The sequence below is a fragment of the Lynx canadensis genome, chromosome A1 (assembly GCF_007474595.2).
Source record: "Lynx canadensis isolate LIC74 chromosome A1, mLynCan4.pri.v2, whole genome shotgun sequence".
Lineage (NCBI taxonomy): Eukaryota > Metazoa > Chordata > Mammalia > Carnivora > Felidae > Lynx > Lynx canadensis.
In genome coordinates, this window is record NC_044303.2 from 19,747,704 (window position 1) to 19,773,680 (window position 25,977).

Sequence of the window (25,977 nt, forward strand, 5' to 3'; positions counted from 1 at the left end):
GTGAGAACAGAGCCCTAGAGAATATAAGCGTTTGAAAGATTGGAAAGAGAAGACTGAAAAGAAATCATCAGAGGTAGGTGGGGAACCAGCAGAGGGTGATGTCACATGTGCCAAAGAAGAGGGAACTTAAGAAAAAGGTGTGGCCAGTGGTCAATGACACAGAGACGGCATGTATGTCAAAGCCTAAGAACTCCATAATGGATTGGGTGATATGGATTTCACCTCTGCCTTCTGCTGAGGGAGCTTCATTATTTAAGTGGGAATGAAAGCCAGATGGAAGTAAAGTAAAGAAAAGGTAAAGTAGTCAATGGGAGAGTAGTAAAGAAGCAGTGAGAGTTTCATGGAGTGATCTTTGAAAAAGGTTGCCTGTGAATGAAAAGAGAAAGTGTTGGTGTAGAAGAGAGAAGGCCTTCTTTTCCCTTTAAAGATAAAAAGCTTGAGCATGTTCATAGATTAAGGGAAGAGAGCAGTGGAGCGAGAAGAATTGAGGATACAGTATAGAATGCATAAATGATAAGACTGAAGCATCAAAGGAAATAAGAAAGATTGGTATCCAAAGTAGTTTTGAGCAAGTGGAGGACCACCCTCTCCAATGAGATGGAAGGAGGGGATGATCAGTGTAAATAAAGATAAGTCTCTAGTTGGGTGGAAGGAGGGTAAGAGATTGAGGGAGTTACATCTAATGATGGTTTGTGGGAAGGGGTCATGAGGAGAGCAGTAAAGGTTTGGAAGCACCATTTAGAAATTTAGGGTGGAATGGGGTTGTTTAAAGACCCATAGGATGACTGCACAGCATCATAGATGATCTGTCTGTGGTTGGAGATCATAAATTTATAGCTGTGCTAATTTGCACCACATATGCTGATTGGTCACAGGGGCAAAGATCAGACTGGAGTTACAACTGGGTTGATCTAGACAATGGAGCCATAAGCCTTTTTTTTTTTTTTTTTTTTTTTTTTTTTTTTTATGGAGCCATAAGACTTTAAAGTCTCCAGGGAAGACAATTGTCTAAGGTCATATAGCCAACAGGAGCAGAGCTAGATTTGAGCATAAGGTTAAGTAGGAAGATAGCATTATCTGAACAGTGAGTCTGGAGTGCTAGTAGGTCAACTCTATTGAGAGGGAGACTATCTAGGTCAACAACGGTCCTTGGAATGAAGACAAAGCCTAAGGTCCAGATGCCAAAGTTTTTGATGGATGTCTCATGATTAAACACTTAATATCTACTGTTCCACTGTTGAGTTAGGCTTTCAACTATCAAGCATCACCTTTTATTCAATCATGTTAAAGATTCTTTTAAAGTATTATTTTTGTATTACAAAATAAAACATATCTATAGAGAAACTAGGAGGAGACAATTTAAAAATTAAATGTAATGCAAATTAAAACAATGAGACACCACTACATACCTATTAGAATGGCCACAGTCCAAAATACTAAGATATAGAGCAACAGGGGCTCTTATTCATTGCTGGCAGGAATGCAAAATGGTACAATTACTTTGGAAGACAGTTGGGCAGTTTCTTATAAAAAGAAACATACTCATACCATACAATCCAGCAGTCTGGCTTGTTGGTGTTTTATCCAAAGGAGTTCAAAATTTATGTCCATCAAAACCTGAATGTAACTATTTACAGCAGCTTTATTTATAATTGCCCAAACTTGGAAATAACCAAGATGATCTGCAGTAGGTGAGTGAATAAATAAACTGTGTTACATCTAGACAATGGACTATTACTCAGTGCTAAAAAGAAATGAGCTGGGGCACCTGGGTGGCTCGGTCGGCTGAGAGTCCAACTTCAGCTCAGGTCATGATCTCAGGGCTCATGAGTTTGAGCCTCACGTCAGGCTCTGTGCTGACAGCTCAGAGCCTGGAGCCTGCTTCAGATCCTGTATCTCCCTCTCTCTATGCCCTTCCCCTGCTCATCCTCTGTTTCTCTCAAAAAGCAAATAAACATTAAAAAAATTAATAATAAATAAATAAAAAGAAATGAGCTCTCAAGCCATGAAAAAACATGGAGGGATCTTAAGTACACATCACTAAGTGAAAGAAGCCAATCTGAAAAGGCTACATTCTGTATGATTCCAACTATTTGACACTGTGGAAAAGGTAAAACTATGGAGACAGTAAAATGATCAGTGGTTGCCAAGGGCTGGGGGAGGGTGGGAAGGGAAAAGGATGAATCGGCAGAGCACAGAGGATTTTTAGGCAAGTGAAAAGACGCTGAATGATACTGTAATGTTGGATACATTTGTCCAAACCCATAGAATGTATAACATACAGCGCCTAGAGTGAACCCTCAGGTAAACTATGGACTTTGGGTGATAATGATGTGTTAATGTAGGTTCATCAGTTGTAACCCATGTACCACTCTGGTGAGTGATGTTGATACCTGGGGGAGCCTATGCGTGTGTGGGTACAAGGGATATGTGGGAAATCTCTGTACATCCCCTTCCATTTTGCTGTGAATCTAAAACTGACCTAAAAAGCTAAACCTTTCTAAAAATTAAATGTATCACCTACCGTCTTGAAAACTAATTTTGTTCTCTTTACATACAAACCTTAATGAATGTGTGGGATTGGGAATCAGGCAGTGGAAAATGAGTGAGGCAGGCGGTCATTGTCAATGAAGAGCTCTGGGGGAGAAATAAGGGTGGGGAGATGGGTACAGCTTGACTTCATTTCCTGAGCACTTTTTTACTTTCTTTTCATGTTTTTTTCGAGGGATAATGAGGGATAAACGTCATCAAGGGATAACTTTTCCAAAGATTTCCTCCAAAAGCTTTTAAGAAAAGTCTGCACACACCTCCTTGGTAGCAGTAGGTGAAAAGCAAAGTGCTACTAATGGTCCACATGTCAGGTGGTAGGTGATCCAGGCCACTTCCCGACGTTAGGGAGACAAGTTATATGCAGAATATGCTTGCTTACCAGGGTCAACCTGTAACCAGACAGTGTTGCCAGAAAGCTAGGCCTTTTTTGGCCAATGAAGAGTTTTCCTGGGCACGTTATAGTTCCTCTGACTGTGTACATGGAGTCAGTTCAGAAAAAAGAGAAACACACCTTACCACACCTTGCCACACCTCAGCATATACCATCCCACACCCCACCACACCTTACTTCATCTCATAACACCTTCCCACACCTCCCCACACTTCAACGTACCACATCTTACCTCACCTCCCCACCACACCACACTCACCAGGAATGCCAGGATGGGCACTTGGAAGAGTGACTTGGGCAGCACGCAGGCAAGCCTCGAAGCCAGCAGCCAGGAAGAGAGTTGCCGCAATAACAGTGACAGCAGTCAAATGCAGACATAAAAAAGGCCATTACAGTACAAGATGCAGGACAAAGTGTATACAGGAGGGAAGGGCCAAAAAGCAGGAGGTACAAACCAAGAAAGGAAGGGGAAAATAGAGAGCCAAAGTCAATTTGTAGGAAAAACAAAACGAAACAAACAACAACAACAACAAAAACCCACAAAACAACTTTATCCTAAGGTCAAGAATGTTCTGGAGCTAGTGGCAGGAACTAATACTGTGCCTCTCTTGGAAGGAGTTCTCCTAAGGCACTACCAAGAAGGACGGTGTAATGTGAGCACATGCACTGCAATGACTTTAATAGTATCTACATCAAAACAACAACCTAAGAGGATAAAACGAGACACGAAGGACTTGGGACTTTAGATCCCATGTATCGTAATTAGGCACATATATTTAATGTAATAAGTTGGCTATAATTCTTTCCATATTATCTTTATTAAATCGTTTTAAGGGAGTCCCTTTTTCCTTATAATTCCTTAAATTCACCCTTTAAGAATGCTAACACAAAATTGCTTGCTTCCGAAATACATGACGGATGTAGATAGATTCTATCAACCTTCTCTGCAATCGCTGATCTGGTTCCAGAGGAGATGAGGTATTTGAATGGACTTACCTCTGCTCCTACAAACCTGGGCAGAGAGAAGAAAGGAGATGGAAACTCAGTGCAGAAATTATTGACAAGAGTATCTTCTGTTGTCAAATGGATATTTGGGGGGAAATCTATTTTGTATTGCCAAACAAATTAGCCAGTGAATTAGGAAAGTGATTCTTAGCTATTGATTTTTGGTTCTGCATTTTCAATTGATATTTGTCACAATTTTTAGAACAATCAAGATTGAGCGCTTACTGTGTGACAGTAATCTCAGACTTTGAAAGCTGCGTTAATTTGGAGATCTAGTGTGACCCTTCCTTTCAAAGGAGACTCAGAGAGGCGACTCCTCATAATGGCAGGAGCAAGACCCAAACCTGAGCCTCCTGGTTTCATCATATCAGTGCTTGATGCTGCTATGGCTGGGTCCCCCCTCAGAAATCAGACTCTGAGACAGATTTGCATGCAGGAAATACGTTGGGAAATAAATGTGCTGGGGGTCAGTCCCTATGGGGGAGTGAAGGACATAGAGTTGGCCAGAGAAAGGCCAACAGAGTTACAACACATTGGGGTGGTCTTACAGGAGAGCTCTAAAGTGGGGATGATCCTTCTGAATGATCCTGACTCAAGGCAAGGGTGGGAGGCCTCTAGTACCCTCTCCTTAATCAGCCAGTCTTTGGATGAAGGTTTTCAGGAAGGAGCATGATCCTGGGGGCATGGCGGTCTTCAGCTGAGGGCAATTGTGAGAAAGACTTGGCTGAAGCCTGTGGGTCACCACTGCTCCCAGTATCTGGGGAAATGAGAGAGCCACAGCGCTCAGCACGGAAGGGCACAGCACAGCCTCCCCTCCCGTCCTGAATGCTAGCTTGGTAACGATGCTTTCACATATGTGGCTTGATTTCTCCCACTAGTTAACAGGATCCTTGTTGACTCTGTGTACGTTTCACCTGACTGTGCATGGAGGCTGTTTAGAAAAAAATAGAGGGCTAGAACCTTGATTTATGTCAGGCTCAAAAGAAGTACAACATGGAGAGTACTGTTAAGACCCCATCAAGAACTCGATAGTATTAATCGGTCGATTAAAATTAGAGAAATCAATTATTATACTAACTGTGGTTTGAAGAGGGGAGCTTTTATAATGACATTTTCCCCCTGAATTAAAGCTATACTTTGAAATTAGGAATGTGATTTATCACATCACAATCATTATAATCTTAATATTAGAAATTCTCTTTGCTTTTTGATTGGTTGCCAACCTACATGATTGAAGCGGGGGGGGGGGGGTTGGGGAGAAGAAATTAGAAACCAACATGTTATGTTAAGATAAAAGAACATGAAGGTAAGCCTGAAGATACTACTTTCATGAAAGGCTTCCCTGTTGTCCTAATTAATTGCACAGAAGCCTAAGAGGGAAAAACCCTGCTAACTTCTAAGTTGGCTTGATATCCTTTTTCATTTGTATCACCAAGGGGTACAAAGTGAATAAATCAATATCCCTGAAGCATACACTTAAAAACGCTCAACTTTTTATCTCCCTAATAGTTTCTTTTTTTTTTTTTCATTAAGAAATAGGATTAAAGAAAATCTTCACATTTAAAGTAGGAGGAAGATTGGAAGTCAGAAGGATATAACACTAAAATATAGGACATTGTGTGTCACTTATTAAAAATGTGGGTTTGTATTGAGTAGTTCAGGCGTTCTCATCCCATCTGGAAGATCGTGTGTGCCAAAGCTGGGTTCAGTGTACTCATAAACCACTGTCCATGTACACAAAATAACTTTGATCTAAGAAAAAGATATCCCCAAGTTTTTACTAGTGTTCCAAACGAGAAGCAAACTTCAAGAACAACAGTAAACAACAGGGGCCCCTGGGTGGCTCAGTCGGTTGAGCGTCCGACTTCGGCTCAGGTGATGATCTTGCGGTCTGTGAGTTCGAGCCCCGCGTCGGGCTCTGGGCTGACGGCTCAGAGCCTGGAGCCTGCTTCGAATTCTGTGTCTCCCTCTCTCTCTGCCCCTCCCCTGCTCACACTCTGTCTGTCTCTCTCTCAAAAGTAAATTAACATTTTCAAAAAATTAAATTAGAAAAAAAAAAAAAGGACAGTAACAAAAGATGAATCCAAACATCACAAATAGCACTGAGGCCTGTAATGAAAGGCTTTTTGTGTCACTAAAACATCCCCTTGGCGGGCCCAGCTGCAGCTGTTACCATTCGGGGAACATTCTCAAAGGGCAGATGTGCCAAAGTATGGCATTGCCCCTTTTCCACGGGGCGGGACATCTCGTCCCAGTTCTAGCCGAAAAGAGTGAGCCCCGGAGCCCTCACCCAGGGAGCAGCCTCGGCTGTGTCGGGGTGACGGGTGTGAAACGAGGGCCCGTCTCTCCTGTCTGAATCATGACTTCTCAAAATGCCAAAGAATCAACGAGGTGGAGCCTCGGCTGAGTTTTAACTTTTTGAGAATATTAAATATGACCCCCCGAAAAGTAACTGTTTGAACATATTAAGTCAGAGCTCAAGATAGTTTTTGAGGAATTTTATGATTGCTTTTTACTCGTGTGAATGGTCTGCTAAACAACCTATGAGCGTGGTGCTCGGTGTTCCGCGTGCCTCCCCGATCACCACTGTGGGCTCCGGGAGCGTGCAGCGATCTGCAGGGACCCTGGCTGGAATTCCAGAAGCAGTGGAATTTCAGAAATGAAATACCATTGCTGGTGTGTGCCCTAGCGATGCTGAAATAAGGCAGATACCCTCACCCCATCTCTCAGAACCGCTGTACCTCATCCTCGTGGTGACGTCGCAGAGAATTTTCTTTTCCTGCTTCTCTTTTCTTCAGTGAGACGTTGATGTGTCCATTGAGTTACCTTCACCCTGGTCCTCAGTGGCTTTCCTTCCTCGGGAGTATGTCCACCTAAAAGCAGGACTGTTCATTTGTAATCTCGCAGTCAAAGGAACCAAGGGATCATCTTGTCTGCAAGTTATTTTGGTGTGATGTAGATGGCTAGGGGCATACCCAGATCTGCCCTCTTCAAAAACAAAACAGAAACCCTTTAAAATAAATAAGAAACCTCTTATAAAAGAATCTGCGAGGGGACCGTTTATTTGATTTGACTGCTCTGGAAACCTTGATCTTCACTCAAACATATCTTGGCCAGGTCTATATTACAATGATAATACCAGAAGGATTTATTGATAAAGGCCACAAAAAGATTTGTTGACAATGAAATTAGTCTCTGGAATTAGAACACTGTATAGAAATATACAATTGGCTTTGTACTGTTTTTTTTTTCCCAAAACAAATTAAAAGGTTTCTGATATCATTCTCCAGATCTTTCTAGAGTGATCTCTTAGGATGGTTTTTAAGAAACGTTTTGCTTTCCAAGCCTCAAATATGTGGTGAGAACCTTCCAGCTTTTTTTGTTGGTGGCGGGGTGGGGGTGACAAATTCAATCAGCAGCATTTTAAATAGCTCTCACGTTGTGCTTGGACCAGACCACAGGTCTGAATGACAGTCTCCTTTCTCTGCATAATATGGTCTCAGGGAATCTTCCTGGTCCCCATTTCCATGCTAATCTGGTTCTTGCTCTCCATCCACCCCTTTGAACTTGATACCTCCGACTGTCGCTCTCTCACCAAGTTCACTGTTGCCAGAGTCCGAGGTTCTTGTTTCTTTTCCTTCTCTCTGGTGCATCTCCCTACCCACTGCAGACTTCACGCACAATTCCATGTGCCACCTTATTCCATCAAAACTGTGACTTCTGTCACTGCCACTTTCCTACATTTTCAGCACTGAGGCCCTACACGTAAACTGGCACAAGAAATTTGCTCCATTGTTTTGCTTACTGTTGCTCACACCGTCTAGTCTGTCCTCCATGGAAGACCCATTGCATTGTGCACAGTTCTTGCTTCCCACCAAAGCCCTTGAAGGTGACCTTCATATTGTTTCTTGCTTCCTACATCTGACCCCCACCCAAGACTTTGTTAACATTTGTGTTGTTTCCCATGGCTGCAGGGGAAAACATGCCTTGATACATTTTATGCTCAGACTGCTACTTCTTCCCTTTGTTGTTGTTTTTTTCAATGTTTGTTTATTTTTGAGAGAGAGAGAGAGCAAGCAGGGGAGGGGCAGAGAGATGGAGACACAGAATCCGAAGCAGGCTCTAGACTCTGAGCTGTCAGCACAGAGCCTGATACGGGGCTCGAACTCACGGACCGCGAGATCATGACCTGAGCCGAAGTTGAGCACTTAACCGACTGAGCCACCCAGGCACCCCACTTCTTCCCTTCGTATATGCTGTTTCCTCTGCCTAAAATGCCCTCCTCTGTCATTGCCTTCCTGAAGAATATGGGCACATGCAAAGTTTCCCCTAATTATTTCCTCCATTAATTACCACCTGTTCTGGGTGATCTTTATACCTTGAAATTACTTCTGTTGGTTCTCAAACTACATAGAAATTATTTGTTTATATGCCTGCTTCTCCACTATACTTAGATTTCTTGACATGAAGTCCTTGGTCATGTTTTGAGCCCCAGTTTCTGGCATAGTACTTAGAACATAATGGGCCCTCATTCATTTATTCATTCTTTAAGCAAATATTAATTGAGGATCTATTATGTTTCTCCTCTCACGGAGCACAGAGGACAGCGGAGGCAGAAATACCTCTGTCGGTTTTTTTTAATTAAAAAAAAATTTTTTTTAAGTAAACTCTACCCACCCCCGACGTGGGGCTTGAATTCATGACCCGGAGATAAAGAGTCACATGCCCTACTGACTGAGCCAGCCAGGTTTTTGATTCTTGTGTTTACTTTGACATTTCTTTCTTAAAAAACAAAGTAAAACAAACCTCCAAACTGTCAGTGACCAGCATTTCCCTGTGTACCTGAGCATGGCTATGTCTTATTTCATCTCACCTTTTGTTTTTTAGTTACAAAAACCTTCTTAGGTCATAGTAATCCAGGCTTTACAAACATATATTACTTTTTAAAAGTTACGGTAAATTTAAGACTGAGGGGGTGCCTGACTGGCTCAGTCAGAGAAGCGTGCGACTCTTGCTCTTGGGGTTGTGAGTTCGAGCCCCATGTTGGGGCTAGAGATTACTTAAATGAATAAATAAAAACTTTAAGACTGAGGCGCATAGTCATTTTTCCTGTGAATTTTGTTTTTAAGTTGTTAAAAAAGTTGTTCTCAGCAGAGCGGGTTTAGGAGACAGTGTACTGTGGTTCCGGGGTAAGGGGCTTATGGGTTTCAGCAAGGTCAGTGTACTGGCCACGACCTCCATCTCCCCTCCCCCAGCCTTCAGTTTCACCATGACAACTGGCCCTGGGCTTAGACCACAATGGCAGCCACTGTGAGAATGCCAGCTTCCTCACGTAGGAAGGAAGCTGTCCGAGTCTGTTTAGCCTATAATGACAATACCAAGTTTTATTTTATCATAGTTGCTAATTAGGAGGCTAGAGAGGTTGCTAGGGGTTGGGGGTGGAGGTGGAATGGATTGGCTATAAATGGGCACGAGAGATCTTATTAGGGTGATAGAAACCTCCAAAAACTGATTTATGGTTATGGCTGCACAACCTGGTAACTTACCAAAACTCATTGAACTGCGCGCTAGAAATGGATGAATCACATGACGTGTAAAATACACATCAGTAAAGAGATACTAAAGAGCAAAGTATACACCACAGCCTCTTTTTTTATGCCTTTTCTTTTTTTTAATTTTTTTACTTGAGTATAGTTGACTTACAATGCTACGTTAGTTCCAGGCGTACAGCAGAGGGATCGGACTTCTCCGTATGTTATGCCGTGGTCGCCACAAGGGCGGCTACCATTTGTCACCACACGATGCTATTACGTGTCATTGACTGTATTCTCTGTGCTGTGCCTTTTATTCCTGCGACGTATTCATTCCTGGATCTCCCACTTCCCTTCATCCATTTTGCCCATCCCCACCCCCACCCCTCCTCCCTCTGGCAACCATCAGTTTGTTTTCTGTAGGTCTGTTTCTGCATTTTTTAAATTCATTCGTTTTGGGGGCGCCTGGGTGGCTCAGTCGGTTAAGCGGCCAACTTCGGCTCCAGTCATGATCTCGCGGTCCGTGGGTTCGAGCACCGTGTCGGGCTCTGTGTTGACAGCTCAGAGCCTGGAGCCTGTTTCGGATTCTGTGTCTCCCTCTCTCTGACTCTCCCCCGTTCATTCTCTGCCTCTCTCTGTCTCAAAAATAAATAAACGTTAAAAAAAATTAAATTCATTTGTTTTGTTTTTTAGATTCCACATAGAAGTGAAATCATATGATATTTGTCTTTCTCAGTCTCACTTATTTCACTTAGCATAATACCTTCCAGGTATGGCAACATGTTGTTGCAAATGGCAAGATCTCATCCTGTCTTGTAATATTCCGCTGTGCACATATGCTGCCTCTTCCTTATCCATTTGTCTATTGGTGGGCACTTGGGCTACTCCCATACCTTGGTTATTGTAAATTATGTTGCACTAAATATAAGGGTGTGTATATCTTTGCAAATTAGTGTTTTTGTTTTCTTTGGATACAACTGTGTTTTTAAGTGCTACCATTGAAATGAAAAAGCAGGGACCCAAAAAGAAAGGCAACAGAGGCTGAACCATAATGAAATGCTACACAAACATTTTTTTTCAGTGAAGGTGGCTACCTGTCTTTCTATTTGGGCTTTCACACTTATTCCACACCTAGTCTAGCCTTAGTATTGAAACACCAAAAATACGGGCACGGGAATGGGGACTGTCTATGGAAAAAAGAAGCAAAGGTGTCTGTACTACTGTTCTCCACTGATGCTGCTCACAGACGCTTAGCGGGGTGACTGTCTCTCAATATGTCTTGAATTGAGCATAGAGCCGTGTCACAGGCAACTTGATTTCATGTATGACCCAGCTAACACCGTATAAGCCACATTGAACAGGAAGGGGGCAGGAACACGGTCGGGTGTTAAGTGAGCAGCATTTGGGTGGAAGTGATGGAGGTGTAAGTCCTCCTAAGGCCAGGCACTGGGGGGTAAAATATGCACGTGTGGGGAGAGGGTATGGAGAAGAGGAACAGCTACACCAGAAGTATACAGGTGGTGCTTTGAAGAGGCAAGGCACTAAATAGTGTGTGCGTGTGTGTGTATAAGAGACAGAGAGAGACGTCAGAGAAAGAGACAGACAGAGAGAGAAGGGTAGAGACCCATCCCTGTGATCACCAGACATCACTAGCTCGTGGTTGTGAAGTAGCCTCATGTGCTCAATATCATCTCCAGAAATGCTCCATGACTTTTTTCTGAGGTGGACACAGCCATATATACATGCGTCAAGACAATGCCCCCCGAGGAGCATGGCTGGCCGCAGCAAACTAGGCTGGTAAAGAAGCAGAGAGCCTCGCCGTCCTTGTTGACCTTCTCTCCTGGGATTTCTTCCTGGACTTTGGTGAATCAGGCCCAGAAGGCGCCATGGAGAGAGGCGGCAACGGGTGAGTGTAGGGAAGAGAGGGGCAGTTCAAGAACTTGGTTAGTATTGGTAAATGTTGAATTTGTATACATTTTTGTTTCATAGAGCACAAAATGTTCTCTTTTAAAAAGTCACCGGAAGGGGCGCCTGGGTGGCTCAGTCAGTTGAGCATCTGAATTTGGCTCAGATCACGATCTCACGATTTGTGGGGTCGAACCCCGCATCGGGCTCTGTGCTGATAAGCTCAGAGCCTGGAGCCCACTTCAGATTCTGTGTCTCTTTTTCTCTTTCTGCCCCTCCTCTGCTTGTGCGTGCTGTCTCTCTCAAAAATAAGTAAACATTAAAAATTGTTTAAAAATTAAAAATAAATGAAAATAACAAGTCAGCAGGAAAAGACTGGCAGTCCTTACCCTGCCTTTCTGCTGGAGATCCTGAACCCAGACCTGCTGGACTGCCTGGCCGCTCACTGCCAGCACCAGGGCTAAAACCTTCATTACTGAAGGCAGTTCTGTGGAAAGGCCTTTTTTGTTTTCTTTTCAGATGTATGTGCTCATATAAGTTTACTGTTACTTTGGGGAAAAAAAAGAAAAAAAAAAAAAAAACACAACTCAGCAGATTAGTCTCAGACCTGGACTTTGGCCTTCTTACGCATACTTTGTTTTCAGCCAATTCCATCTTGGTAAGTGATCATCTTTCATTTCACACGGTGTTTTCCTTCCTATAAATTGCAAGAATGGACCTGAAAAAACAAGCCTAGTTTTTTCATCATACACCTAAATGCACTATTTTAGCGATAGGTGTGTTAGCGAACTGTATACTATCCTTCAGAATTCATGTTCATCTGGAACCTGTCAATGTGACCTTATTTGGAAATAGGGTCTTTGTAGATGTAATCGATGAACATGCAGTCATACTGGATTACAACAGGCCCTAATCCAACAACTGGTGTCTTCATAAGAGGAAGGACAGAGAGGTTCAGACACAGAAACACAGAAAAACACGCATACACGGGAAAAGGCCCAGTGAAGCCAGAAAGAGATTCGAGTGACAAGTAGCTCCAAGCCCGATTGCTGCAACGGCCCGAAGCTGAGACGGGCCCGGGGCCGATTCTCCCTCAGAGGGTCCAGAAGAACCCTGCAGACACCTTGATTTCAGACTTGTGGCCTCTAGAAAGGTGGAAGAACACATTTCTGTTGCTGTAAGCCACCAGTTTGTGGTAATTGGCTACAGCAGCCCCAGGGGAGCCAATAGGGCAGGCATTCCAATGCTTTTGCTTAGTAGCTGCGCTGCCCACACAGCAGCCAAAGAGACTTCGTTACAATGTGAAGCCGTGTCCAAGTGGAGAAGGTGAGGTCAGTAGAATGCTCCGTGAGCTCTGTGTGATCTGCACTGCCCCTCACCTCTCTCCCCTCGTTTCTTCTCTTCTTTGCCATCTCCCCCTGCTTGGTGATTTTCCAAGACACCTCAGACTCTTTGCCTTTCTGTCATTCTGGAATGTTCTTTTGATATACGCATGGCTCCTTCCCTTACCTGCTTCAGGTCTTCATTCCACTGGTACCTTCTTGGTGAGACTTCCCCTAACCTCTCTCTTGAAAATCACTGCTTATTCCCTAGCCCCTTTGCTGCCTTAGTTTTCTTCTTAACACTCACCACTGTGGAGCATACCATATATTTTGCTTACTCATTTCATTTATCACCTGTCCTCCCTAGTAGAAGATCAGCTTTCTGAGGCCAGGGAGTTTTGTCTGTTCCGATTACTGCTGCATCCTCTGCACCGATGTGCTCAACCCACACACAGTTGGTGCTCAATACATATTTGTTGGAAGAGTGCATGCATACGTTGGTGTGCGGGTGTGCTGTCGTGTTCACACACGAAATCACCTAATCTCTGAACACCCTGCGTGTGAAGAACTGCCGTAGCTGGCAGAACTTACATTGCTGTTACCGATTCTGGACGTGCCCCCAAAGTGGACATTCGGCACGCAGGGCGAGGGGCACCTTGTGTTCCCGGTGCCCATGCTGTCTACCTGGAACGCTGTGCCTCCAGAATCCACGTGGTTCTTGGAGGTTAGTGTCTTAGTCTGCTTGGGCTGCAGACTGGGTGGCTTAAACAACAAACATTTAATTTTTTTTTTTTCACAGTTCTGGAGGCTATGAGTCTGAGATCAGGGTGCCAGCATGATCAGGTTCTAGTGAGAGCCCTGTGCCTGGCTTGCAGGTGGCTGCCTTCTTACTGTGTCCTCACGTGGCAGAGAGAGAGACCTCTGGTGTCTCAGACGCCAGTTCTGTGGGATCAGAGCTCCACCCCGATCCCCTCATTTCACCTTAATCACCTCCTCAAAGGCCTTATCTCCAATGCAGCCACATTGGGGTTGGAGATAACTAACTATAGTTACAGAGAGGACTACAGTAGAAAGCTCACAGGGAGCACAAATGGGTCAACTGTGTAGACACCCAGCTTTTATTTATGATCTACGTGGACATATCTTTACGGTGTGGGTTGATTTCGCATGACACACTCTTCAGTTGCAAAGTTGATGTAGGGGCGCCTGGCTGGCTCAATCTGTGGATCCTTTGACTCTTGATCTCGGGGTTGTAAGTTCAAGCCCCACATTGGGTGTACAGATTACTTAAAAAAATCTTTTTAGGGGCGCCTGGGTGGCACAGTCGGTTAAGCGTCCGACTTCAGCCAGGTCACGATCTCGCAGTCCAGGAGTTCGAGCCCCGCATCAGGCTCTGGGCTGATGGCTCAGAGCCTGGAGCCTGTTTCCAATTCTGTGTCTCCCTCTCTCTCTGCCCCTCCCCCGTTCATGCTCTGTCTCCCTCTGTCCCAAAAATAAATAAAAACGTTGAGAAAAAAAAAAATCTTTTTTAAAAAAAAGTTGATGTAACACAAAACTTGAAAAAAAATTTTTTAATATTTTTTTAACATTTATTTATTATTGAGAGACAGACACAGAGCGTGAGCAGGGGAGGGGTAGAGAGAGGGAGAGACACAGAATCCAAGCAGGCTCCAGGCTCCGAGCTATCAGCACAGAGCCGGATGCGGGACTCGAACTCACAAACCGTGAGATCATGACCTGAGTCAGATGCTCAACCGACTGAGCCACCCAAGTGCCCCAAAAACTTGAAAATTTTTTGTAAAAAGTAAAACACACTCCTAATTCCTCTATCTGAACAGATTCGTTTTCCTGTCTCAATTTTATCTTCTAGTCCTCCACATGTTCATCTAGTTTTACATATTTATAATCACAATGTAAATGCCATTTTTATTTTATTTTATTTTATTTTATTTTATTTTATTTTATTTTATTTTATTTTAGAGAGAGAGGGAGAGAAAAAGCATGAGTGGGGGAGGGGCAGAGGGAGAGAGAATCCCAAGCAGGCTCCACACCCATGACCAAGAGATCATGACCTGAGCCGAAAGCAAGTGTTGGATGCTTAACTGACCGAGCCAGCCAGGCGCCCCTGTAAGTGCCATTTCTAAAATACTATCTTTTAATTTAAGGTTTATCAAAAATATTTTTGACACTTCCACAGTCTTCACGATTCTGACTTTTAATGACCACGTAATATGGCATCTTGTTGATGCACTACACTTTTTAAACTCATTTTCCTGTTATAGAAACTTGGATTGCTTCTCAAGTTTGGCTGCTATAGATGGCCCTGTAGTAAAAATCTTTGTGCATATAGATTTTTGCTTCTGTGGAATTAGTTCCTTTGGATAAGTTCCCGGGAGTAGAATTGCTAGGTCAGAGTGACAGAACATCTGTGTGGCTCTTGCCACATATTGCAAGAAATGCAGTTTAAAAATACTATGCGGATATATGTTTATACAGAGAAAATGGATCTTGTTGTAGGAGTATCAGGCTCCCAAGTGCTGGATGCAGTTTCAGTTCATGCCAATGTAAGGAATCTTAGAAATAATCCCCGTTGAAGATAAATATTGGCTGATACAACTTCCAACAAAATTTTAGTCATTTGTTGTGCATACAGGTAAATGGAAATGATATGCTTTCCGTAGGACTTTTGGGGTATTCTCACAACTGTTTACTCTTAAATCAAGTAAAACTATAAATTTACAAATTGATTTGAATGGTTAATCTCCACCCTCTAGATCAACGTATTCCTCATGGTTATTTTAAGAAAAGAGAAATAGCTACTTGCTTTTGTGTCGTGTGGAATCCAAAACCAGATTACATTCCTTGTTCATAATAGGCTGTCAAATATTTGTTGAATGAATTAATGTATAATTGGTCTGCTTATTGCCTATTTTTAATATTTAATACTTAACTCTGACAAAGTTAATAAAAAGGTGCAAATCTTCAGCCTTACAAATGGAATTAAGAAAAATTGAAGTATAAAAAATATCTCTTTTAAGAATAAAACAATTTTTAAAAAGACTAAAACAACAATATTATAGTCCACGATCACTTTTACTACATACAATTTCCTACTCCTCGTTGTTTAATTTTTTATTTTTTATTTTATTTATTTATTTATTTATTTTTTTAACGTTTATTTATTTTTGAGACAGAGAGAGACAGAGCATGAACGGGGGAGGGTCAGAGAGAGGGAGACACAGAATCTGAAACAGGCTCCAGGCTCTGAGCTGTCAGCACAGAGCCTGATGCGGGGCTCGAACTCACGGACCGCGAGATCATGACTTGAGCCGAAGTCGGCCGCTTAACCGACAGAGCCACCCAGGAGCCCCCCCTTGTTGTTTAATTTAACAATTCAAATATATAATAGTTAATATATCATTGTCAGTTGTCAGCTGCCAGAAAATTGTGGAGAACATTTTTTGATTCTTCCCAAATTTACATCCATTTCCATAGCCCTCTGTGTGTTAGATCATTGGCATTTTTTTCCTTTAGAGTTTGAACTCTAAATTGATGGTGAAAATAGGCTTGCACCAGGCACCAACTGTCACTTCTTTGGAAATTTTGATTTGAAATAATCAGTCTTTTGGATTTGAGAAATCAAAAATCTATATAATCTATCTCAAAATACAAATGCTTTCAGCTTTTTGTTTTTACAATGTACATACTTTTAGAATCACGTGTCTTAGACCTCACACTCTGGGGTTATGAATACAATTATTTATAAAGGAAAACATGGGCGGTAAAGGCATCAACCTATAACACCCAAAGGAAAAGTAAGTTTTGGCCTGAAAAGAGAGTCCTTCTGAAGCAGTGGACAAAGCACTGGAGAGGGAGTTGGAAGACCTAGGTCTAATCTAACTCTGTCTTTCGTGGCTGGCTCTGACCAGCCCTCCAGGCCTCCTCTCTGGCCCCGTCAATTCATTTTGCCTGCTCAACCCTGCCCCTATGTCCCACTCGTTGAAGTTTAACGGTCATGCCATGCTTTTGGAAAATATTGCCCTTGCACATGCTGCTGCTTCTACCTGGAATGCCCTTTACTGTCTTCTCTGTCTGGCAAATTCCTGGTCATCCTTCACAGCCAAGTTCAACTGTCACTTGCACAATTAACTTTCCCCTAACATCTAGCAACCTTTCCTCCATTGTAGCCCTCCCACAAACAAACATACAAAAACAAACAAACAAACAAACAAACAAAAACCTGGCCTGGTCACAGAAGAAAACCCACGCATTTTCTTCTCTTAAGAGTACTAGGCATATTGATACAATCATTCAAATGTTTTCTTGAATACCTCACTGTTCTCGACCCTGTGAAACGGTTATGAACATACAGACAAGCCTTCATAGGACTCTTGGCCTATTGAGGATAAACAGAAAATGAACCAAAAAAGTAAGTTGTTTATGAGGTAGATTTAAGGTGATTAGTGCTTATGGAGAAAATAGAGTGGGAAGGGCAATAGAAGTGCCAGGGTACTAGTGAGATGCTTCCAAATCAAAATTGGGTAATCAAGGGAGACTTCAGTGAGAAGGTGACATCCGAACAAAGACTTGAAACAGGTGAGGAAGTGAGCAACGGGGATATCTGATGAAGAGAGCTCCAGGTAGAGGGAACAGCAAGTTCAAAGGTCCTGAAGTAAGAGCTTGCCAGTAATATTTGAGGAACAGCAAGGAAGCTCATATACATGGAACAAAGTAGAAAGAGCAGTAGGGGAGACTAGATAAGAAAGATAATAGTGGGACGACTGGGTGGCTCAGTTGGTTAAGCGTCCAACTTCAGCTCAGGTCACGATCTCACAGTCTGTGAGTTCGAGCCCCGCATCGGGCTCTGTGCTGACAGCTCAGAGCCTGGAGCCTGCTTCAGATTCTGTGTCTCCCTCTCTCTCTGCCCCTTCCCCGCTCATGCTCTGTCTCTCTCTGTCTTAAAAATTAAAAAACAAGGGGCGCCTGGGTGGCGCAGTCGGTTAAGTGTCCGACTTCAGCCAGGTCATGATCTCGCGGTCCGTGAGTTCGGGCCCCGCGTCGGGCTCTGGGCTGATGGCTCAGAGCCTGGAGCCTGTTTCCGATTCTGTGTCTCCCTCTTTCTCTGCCCCTCCCCCGTTCATGCTCTGTCTCTCTCTGTCCCAAAAATAAAATAAACGTTGAAAAAAAAATTAAAAAAATTAAAAAACAAAACAAAACAAACAAAAAAAAACATTAAAAAAAAAGAAAGATAATAGAATGGAGATGGGAGCCCAGATTTTGTGGGGTTTTTGAGGCCACTGTGAGGACTTCAGCTTTAACTAGTAGGGAAACAGGAAGCCATTGGAGGACTTGATCAGAGAACTGATTTCACTTGAGTTACATTTTTAAAGGTTCCTGTGTTTTATAGAATAGGGACTGTTGGGGAAATAAGGCAATAATCCATGCAAGAGAAGATGGTGGACCAGGATTACAGCAGGGGACATGGTAAGTAGTGGATATATGTTCTGGATATATTCTGGATATATGTTGAATGTAGAGCCAATAACATTTCATGATGGATTAAATCACAGAAAGAAACAAGTCAAAGATGACTTCAAGGTTTTTTGGCCTGAGCAACTATGAAGATGGAACTGTTGATGCATTGGGATGATGAAGTTTGTCGAAGGAGCAGATTTGGGGGGGAAGATGAGGAATGTGGTTTTGGAGGTGTTGAGTTTGAGATACTAATTAGCTTTTAAAGCAGAGATGTCAGGTTGTCGATTGGGTGCATGAGTCTGGAGTTTGGGAGAGACATCTGCTGGAGATAGAAATTTTGGAGTCATCAGCATACAGTTGATATTTAAAGCCATGACACTGGGGGCGCCTGGGTGGCTCAGTCGATTGAGCGTCCTGCTTCGGCTCAGGTCATGATCTCACAGTCTGTGAGTTCGAGCCCTGCGTCGGGCTCTGGGCTGACAGCTCAGAGCCTGGAGCCTGCTTCTGATTCTGTGTCTCCCTCTCTCTCTGCCCCTCCCCTGCTCGTGCTCTGCCTCTCTCTGTCTCAAAAATAAATAAAAACATTAAAAAAAAAAAAAAAAGCCATGACACTGAATGAGATCATAAAGGGAGTGGTTGTAGAAAGAAAATAGAAGAGGTCCAAGCCTGAGCCCCAGGGTACTCCAGTGTTAAGTGGCAAAGCATATGGGTCTGTTACAGCATGTTCACATTTTGTTGTAATTGCCTCTATGTGTGTTACACTTCCATTACACTACGATCTCCTTGATGGAAAGGACTGGATCTTACTCATTTTTTAAAACAGCTTTATCTGAGGTACAATTAACCTACCACGACACTCCCCTGTTTTAAGGGTACAGTTCAGTGTTTTTTAGTTCTTACTCATTTTAGTATCTTCATTAACAAGGACATGGTAAGCACTTAATAAACATTTTTTACAACAAATGGTGAATTTTTCAGTGAATTACTAAATGAATGAATGCACGTGATCTTAGATCAGCCCTTTGCATATCTGGATGCACTTCTCTGGGAACAAAATGAGAGTGCTGACAAGAGGATTTTTAATTCTCTTTCTACTTTGAAATGTAAATATCCCAGACATTTGTTTCAGAGGCAAGGAATAAAGCTCAATGAGCTGCTCAGGTTTCCCCAATCACTAGCTTTCATGACATAAAGACATGAAATGTTTTTGGAAACTTTTTAGTGCAACGAGAAATTGGTTTTGACCTTGTTGGGTCAAGTTATAACTATTAAAAGTATTGTTTGACTTCACTATCTCTTCATGAATCAGGCATAAAAGAGAAGAAACTTGGAATCTAGTATTATTTGGTTTATAATAGGCACAGATGTAATATATAGATAAAACACTAGCACAGACAATGAGTGAATGTTAAGTGGAACCATATTGTCACAGGGTTCCTATATTTCAAATTTTAAGTTAATTCAACATTAACTCTAAATAGATTGTGAAAAAGTAAAGATCGTAATTCCTGGAGCAATCACTAAAGAAATAATGCCAAGAGATACAGCTAGAAAGTCAATACAGGAATTAAAATGGAATGCTACCGATAATTGATTAACACAAAAGAAAGTAAGAAAAAAGGAACAGGAACAAAAACAGATGAGACAAATAGAAAGCAGATAGCAAAATGGTAGACCAAAATCCAATCAGACCAAAAATTACATTAAATTTAGATTGAATAAGCACTGTAATAAAAAAACAGAGATTGTGAGACTGAGTCAGATCGGATAAAAAAGCAAGACCCAATCATTTGCTGTCTGTAAGAGTTTCACTTTCATTACTGTCATGTAAGTGGAGTAAAAGCATCTATCTATCTATCTATCTATCTATCTATCTATCTATCTATCTATGTATCTATATGGCCAACTGTAAGCAGAAGAGAGCTAGAGTGTATTAATAAAAGATAAACAGAATTTAAGAAAAAATATAATAAGAGGCAGAGGGGACATTTTATGATAATGTATTATCTATTGTTATGATACAAAATAAATGTAGTGCTTCAAAAATGTGAAGCAAAACTGATAGAAGGGAAGAAAAATAGACAAATGTATAGAGTTGGAGATTTTAATATACTTCTCTCAGTAATTAATAGAACAAACAGCCAAAATAATAAGGATATAAGAAGATCTGAGCAACATATCTGCTATAACCTAATTGACATTTGTAGAACAATACCCTCAACAATTTTGGACTAAAGCATTCTTTTCAAGTACACATGAAATGTTCATCAAGACAGACCATATCCCGGACCATAAAATAAGTCTCAGTAGGTATCAAAAGACTGAAATTGTATGTAGCCTACTGTCTGACCACAACAGAATTAAATGAGAAATAATAACAATAAAACAAATTGGAAAGCACCAAATACTTTAAAATTAAGTAGCACGTATCTAAGTAACCCACGAGTCAAAGAAGAAATCACAAGAGAGAAAAGAAAATATTTTGAACTGAATGACAATGAAAACACAATATTTCAAATTTGTTTTGCTGAAGTAGTACTTAGAGTAAAAGGTATAGTTTTAAGTGTTTATATTAGAAAAGGAGAAAAGGTCTAATATCAATGATACAAGTTTTTACAGCTTTGTAATACTTGAAGTATTACAATACAATAGCTTGAAGTCCATCAATGATATAAGTTTTGACCTTAAGAAATTAGAAAAAGAAGAGCAAATTAAAGTAAGCAGCAGAAAGAAAGAGCAGGAGTGAATGAAACAAAAAATGAAAACAGAGAAGATTAATGGAAGCAGAAGTTAGTTCTTTGAAAAGATCAATGAAAAACCAGAGAAAGTACAAGTTAACAATATCAGGGATAAAAGAATATATACAGTCTACTGGCATTGAAGGATAATAAGGAGATATTATGAACAAGTTACATAAATTTGACAACTTACATGAAACAGACAACTTTCTTGGAAGATAGAATTTACCAAACTAACGTAAGAAGAAATAGAAAATTCAAACTCATACCTACTAAAGAAATTGAATTAGTAATTTAAAACCTTGCCCAGACAGCTTCATTGGTGAATTCTACCAGACATTTAAAGAAGAAATAATATAAATCCTTCAAAAACTATTTGAGGAAACACAGGAGAAAGGAATAATTTCCAAATAAATCATTGTATGAGGCCGATATTAACGGGACACCCAAACCAGGTATAGATGTTACAAAAGAAGAAAACTATAGACCAATATTCCTCACAAGTACGGATGCAAAAATCTTAAACAAAATTTTGGCAGATAAAATTCAGCAGGATATAACAAGGATAATACATCACGAGCAAGATATAAAAATGATAACGTGGGGCATCTGGGTGGCTCAGTCGGTTAAATGTCCAACTCTTAATTTTGGCTCAGGTCATGATCTCATGGTTCCTGAGTTTGAGCCCCTGATTCAGGCTCTGGGCTGACAGTGGGGAACCTACTTGGGATTCTTTCTCTCTCCCTCTGTCTTTGCCCCTCCTTGCTCATGCTTTCTCCCTCAAAATTAATTAATTATTTAAAAAAAATTTTAAATAACACGTTTATTCAAGATGCAAAGTTGGTTAGCCCTTGAACATCCATCAGTGTAACTTATCATATTGAGAGTAAATTTTGATGAAGTCTCTCAGTAAACATAGAATAGAAGGTAACTTTTTCAACCTAATAAAGGACATCTACGAAACAAAACAAAAAGTCTTAAGGCCAAGATCATCCTTTGTGTTGAAAGACTGTACGTTTTCTTCTTAGAACTGGCAATACAACAAGCTTGTCCATTCTTACCATTTCTTTTGGGGGAGGTGGGGGAGCAATTCACATTTTTTTTAAAGTTTATTTATTTATTTTGATGGGGGGAGGGACAGAGAGAGGGAGAGAGAGAATTCTAAGTAGGCTCACACTGTCAGCACAGAGCCCTACGTAGGGCTCAAACTCAAACTGTGAGATCATGACCTGAGCTGAATCCAAGAGCTAGGCGCTTAACTGACTGAGCCACCCAGGCGCCCCATTCTCACCATTTCTATTGAACATTGTGCTAGAGATTCTGGCAGGACAATGAAGCAAAAAAAAAAAAAAAAAAAGGAAAGAGAAACAGAAGGCATGAGGGCATAAAAAATGAAAATGGAGATGTGAAGTTGACTTTATTCACAAATGAAATTACTTTATTTGTAGAAAGTTTTGAAGAGCCAAGAAAAAGAGCTACTAGTACTCATAAGTGCTCAAGACATAGGTTAATATACACAAGTCAATTGTGTTTCTATACAATGGACAATTCGAAAAAATTAGAAAAAAAAGAAAATTAGAATTGTTTATACCATAAAAATGTAATATTATGGAAAATGAAATGTGTACAAAGCCTAAACACTGAAAAATACAAAATAAAATACTACTGAGCGAATTTAAAGATTGAAATAAATGGTGAAATATGCCATGTTTATGGATTAGAAGACTTCATATTTCCAATATGAATGATTGTCAGAATGACTATCATTCAAAATTGATCTATAGGTTCAGTGCAATTCCAATAAAAATTCCAACAGAACTTTTTTGTAAAAATTGGCAAGCTGATTATAAAATGACCAAGAATAGCCAAAACAATTTTGAAAAAAAAATTGGAGATATTACCCTAGTTAAACTCTTACTATAAAGCTACAGTAATCAAGACAGTGTGATTTGTCCTAACAATAGACATATAGATCAACAAAATAGAACAGAGTACAGAAATAGAGATTCACATTTGTGGTCCATTGATTTTCAACAATGGTACAAAGATAATTCAGTGGAAAGGAAAATCTTTTCAACAAACAGTGCTGAAACAACGAGAAATCTATATGAAAAAAAAGAAAACCCAACTCACCTCATACCATCCACAAAAATAAATCAAAATGGATCATAGACATGAATACAAAAGCTAAAACAATAAAGCTTTGGGGAAAAAAAATAGGAGAAAAATCTCTATGACACTGGAATACATTTTTAAAAAGGTGTTTTGATAGGATACAAAAAACCACAACCTACACAGGAAAATAATGATTAATTAGACCTCGTTAAAATTTTTGAAATGAGCTCTTCCAATGACATCTTAAATAATATGAAAATGTAAGCCACCTATTTAGAAGAATATATTTGTAACACATATATCTGACAAAGGAATTGTATTCAGAATACATAAAGAACTTTTGTAACTCAATACTCAAAGGACAAACATAACTCAATTAAAAATGGGCAAAAGATTTGAGTAGACACTTCACAAAAGAAGGTATAAGGGATGGCCAATAATCACATGAAGAGTCATCAGGGAAACACAGATGAGTCATCAGGAAAATGCAAATTCAAATCACAATAAGTACAACTGCACACTCACTAGAAAGACTAAAATTTAAAAGACTAATGTGAAAGTTAATTTTATATGGCGATTTAACTGGATTAGAGGATTCACCTGGTATTTGGCTCAACATTATTTCTGAGTGTGTCTGTAAGGATTTTCCAGATGAGATTAGTGCTTGGACTGATGGATTCTGTGAAATAGACAGCCCTCTTCAGTGTGGGTAGGTATCGTCCAAACCATTAAGGGCCTAACTAGAACAAAAGGTAGGGGAAAGAGGAATTCCCCCCTGTTTTTCTGCCTTATTGCTTCAGTGGGGGCATCTCATCTCATCTCATCTCATCTTCTCTGGCCCAGGGACTGGTATTTACATCATCAGCTCTCTTGATTCTCAGGCCTTCATACTCAGATTGAATTACACCATTAGCTTTCTGGGGTCTCCCATGGCAGATCATGGGACTTCTCAGCCTCTGTAATCACATAAGCCAATTCCTTATAATAAATCTCATTTATAGCCTATTGGTTCTGTTTCTCTGAAGAACCCTGGCTAATACAACTGACAACCCCAACTTTAGGTGGACATGATGAAGCAAATGGTAATTTCTCACAAAATGAAATATGTACTTATCCTATGACCCATCAAGCCTACTCCTAAGTATTTACCCAAAGGGAATGAAAATATATATTTACAAACAGCCGTATGCAAGGATGGTCATAGCAGTTGTATTCATAATAGTCAGAACCCAGAAATAACACACTCATCCATCAGCAGAAGAATGGATAAATACATTGTGATATATCTTTATAAGAAAATACTACTCAATAAAAAAGAAGACTCTTCCAATTCAGGCAACAATGTAGATGAGTCTCAAAAACAGTATGTTGAGTGAAAGAAGCCAGAGTCAAAAAAATACATAGCGTTTGATCCCATTTTCGTGAAATTCTGGGAAAATAATCTACGGTGAGAGAGAGGGCATCAGTGGTTGCTTGGGGATTGGGGGGAAGAGGTGGGAGTGGGGGCAGCTGGGATCTAGCAAGTGTTATGTCACTAACTGTGCGAGCTTGAGAAGGAGCCCTCTTCTCCTTTGTTTCTTCAAGTAGAAAAGATAAGTAAATAGACCCAGGTCATGCATACTAGCTGATCTTCAAGGTCCCTGCCAGCCAGCACTACATTCTTGGTCTCTTCTGTATCCAGGGCCCATAAAAGAATAAAACAAATGAGTGTGTTGGTGGTGTTTGCATTGAATTACTAAAAACTAGCATAATTGTCATAAAGTATTTTTGTCAGAGAAGAAGGGAATAACGATCTAGCATAACTTTTTTTTTGCCAGAGAAAAATATGAATTAATTGTAAAATAGGCCAGAAAAATGAAGGAAGACTTTTGACTGCAGTTGCAGGAGGCCTGTGATTTTGATAGGAAATGCTGAGTAAAGGGTGTGGTAAGTAGCGGAAGGAAATGAAAGTAAAGAAAGAAAGAGAAACACAACATCCAGCAAAATGAGGGCTCTTATCACCATCCAAATTGCTTTCCCGATACAAATTAGGTAACTATAAAAGTGAGAGCCATTTATTTTCCTAGTGAGGTCTTGCTCATAAGCTATTATATGTTATTTATAACAATCAAGTAAATAGACCCCACAATGCACTTAATAAGGGCACTTCGCTAGGCCCTCCTCTGAAGGAACACATTGCCTATTTCATAACAATCCCATGAGAGAGGTACTCGGCTAGTACCTTTCCCTCCCATTTTACAGATGGGGAAACTGAGACACTTGCCGCTACATTACCTTTCTAAAAACTAGACTTCTGAACTTGGAAGCACAGCTGGCTTCAAGGCTTTGGATGAGGGATCATGGGCCTGTAACACCTAACTTGCCCAAGCATGGTGAGGACTAAACATGATAATGTACGTAAATCCCCCGGTGCAGGCTCAGTTCCCTATAATGGCAGTTACTACTTGAAGGAACAATTAATTTTAACTGTGACGATTAGTAAAGTGTCTGGGAAGATGTAAGATTAAGCAGAACCTGAGTGACAAGACTATTCAAGACAAAGGAAATAACTTCAACAAAGTTAATTGTGTGACAGTGGAGGGCGTATTCAGGAACCGTGAAACGAGTGGGTGGCATCAGGTCTGGGGATTGTAGAGGAGACGAGGCCAGAAAGTTTTATTGGGGCTACTCATTGTGCACAGTTAGAGTTGCACAGCTCTTCATATGCAAGAGCAGGGAGACTATAAGCTTTGGTGGGTGGAGAGGATGCTGGGGTTTGACACAATCTTGCCAGTGTCTTAGGAACAGAACTCTAATGACAGCTTAGAGCATGGGCTGAGGTGATGGGCAGAGACTAATCAGGACATTCTTGCAAGGCTGAGATTTAATGAAGGTCAGGTATGGGGCTGCAGAGAAAATGGAACCTTAGGAACACAGTGGTAGGCTCAACCGGGTTCCTGGGTGGG